The 2,277-nt window shown below is 44.5% G+C and overlaps 1 non-coding gene across 1 annotated transcript; it reads left to right on the top strand.

Moving 5' to 3' along the window:
• The first annotated feature begins 640 nt into the window (after positions 1 to 640).
• TRNAG-CCC (transfer RNA glycine (anticodon CCC)) lies at positions 641 to 713 on the top strand. Its single transcript has one exon. It is a non-coding gene; the product is annotated as a tRNA-Gly (tRNA).
• The last annotated feature ends 1,564 nt before the right edge of the window (positions 714 to 2,277 follow it).

The following is a 2,277-nucleotide window of genomic DNA, read 5'->3' on the forward strand; positions in this document are numbered from 1 at the left end:
ACCTTAATGGAGTCCATGAGGATCAACAAGAGATGTCTAAAAGGAAGCACCAAGAGCCTGCCAAGAAAGTTTAGAAAGCTGTCATCTAAGTAGATGCTGAAATCAGAAGACAAGGAAGGAGCCCAATAAGGTTTGGGGGGGTTAAGATCATAGCATTTTTGTGGGGCACCTACTGATTTCTGAAAATACCCTTCTTTTTCACTTGGGGTCAGCCAATGTGTAGAGCTTTCACTCTTCAGCCTTTTCAAGGCAATACTCACTTTCCTATCCCTGCCTTTTCTACTTGCCAGCTTAATCACTCAGATGGTTTTGCTTTTATCTCTGCAACCACCACTTCTACCTTGATAGCTCCAGACCCCTCCCTGATAAGTTTCACAATAATTACTCCAAATGTCCCAGTTCCCCACCATAGCCAAGGGCCTCAGCCTGCTTTAGCTTTGAGGAAAGTTAATACCACCCTTCTTTACATCCTATCATATTTTGCCACCATCCAAGATGAAGCCCCTTGATCATCTCTTCCTTTCATCTCCACCCTGCTCTGTGCTTCCTCATCTACACAAATTCCCACTTTACCTCTCCCTCCCAGACCTTTCCACTTGGCCCTAGGGAATTCCCATTCAAAGATAGACAGACTGGGACTTCCCTGGTGGTCCAGTGGGTAAGACTCTGCACTCCCAATGCAGGGGGCCCAGGTTCGATCCCTGGTCAGGGAACTAGATCCTGCACGCATGCTGCAACTAAGAGTCCACATGCCACAACTAAAAGATCCCACATGCCTCAACTAAGACCCAGCACAGCCTAAATAAATAAATAAATAAATAAATATTTTTTTTAAAAAAAGATAGACTCTCTTCCATGGAAACTCTCTCACTTTCTGACCTTAAATGAAACATGGTTCTCTCCTCAAGATACCACTCCCCCTGCATCTCCCTCCAATGGAGGCTGCTCGTTCATTCTCCATATATTACATTTGGCATTCTCCTCCTACCTCATCACTACTTCCAAGCCATAACTCTTTCAATATTGCTTCCTTGAAGTTATTCCATCTATTTTCTCTTCTTCATTGTGATAGTCTAATAGCCTCCTGGCCAATCTCTCTCTCTTTCCCTCTCTCTCTCTCATTGGTTGAATATGTTGTCACTTGACTCAGAGTCTTCCTCTCTGATACATTGGCCACTATCCTGGGCAACTTCAGTGTTCTTATCAGCAAGCATCCATCCTGGGCACCTAATGTTTCACGGGGATTCTAAGAATGCAGCACTTGAACAGCCTCAGCTGACTAAACCTTGTGGTTTCTTGGTGGTTTCTCAACTTGAAATGTCTACATTTGGACAGAGACCCAGCCTCGTGGTGTCCAGGACAGAGGGTGTAGGATGATTGTAATTGAGGAGAGTTTCAGTAGATTTGAATATTTCTCGCAGCAGACTTGGTCTCCAAGTATCTGAGGTGGTGAGATTTCTGGGGAAAGATATTTAAGCAAGAGTTGCAGCAGACTGAGACTAGGCTTATCTGGTGGGTGGCACAATATTCAAATCAACTCTATTACAAAGAGACTGCCCTCTGAACTAATGTTTCATGATGTTGATAAGTAAAAAATATTATTTCAATAAATATTTCCTGAGAATCTACTATGAGCCAGGTACTGTCCCAGGAGCTAAGAAAAGAAAAATGGAAAAAAAAAACCCTGACCCCATTGCTTAAATCAGTTCATAAATGCTTAGATAAATCATTCATGTGTCAAGCTGAAATCATGATACTCACTTCACAGGGCTGTTGTGAGTTTTAAATGAGATAATTCATATAAAGCAAATTGCTCAATAAATGGTAAGTAAATGGTAAAGGCATGGGGCTATTATGAACTCTTCTGCACCTCCCACGTGTGACCACCAGGTGTCAGCCTCCCCTAGCTAAACCCTACCAGGCCAAGGGTGACCAGTCGTCTAACCTCTCCAACAGGAGAGGAAGGAACAAAGGACTTCGCAACTATTTGCTCCTCACCTATTCCTGATCAGAGCTACTTAGGTGCAGAAATTTCTTAGCACGGGTTTCAGGTGAGAACTTGTGTGCCTACAGGGTAAGCCCAGTTGGAAGTGTTTTGCAGTCTCCCTAGGCACCACAATGTGGAAATGACCAAGATCTGGTCAAGGAGAAACAGAAAAAGGACATTAAAGGCAAAGAGGGGGGTCTTCCCTGGTGGCGCAGTGGTTGAGAGTCCGCCTGCTGATGCAGGGGACACGGGTTCGTGCCCCGGTCCGGGAAGATCCCACATGCCGCAGA

Source organism: Physeter macrocephalus, chromosome 21 (assembly GCF_002837175.3).
Source record: "Physeter macrocephalus isolate SW-GA chromosome 21, ASM283717v5, whole genome shotgun sequence".
Lineage (NCBI taxonomy): Eukaryota > Metazoa > Chordata > Mammalia > Artiodactyla > Physeteridae > Physeter > Physeter macrocephalus.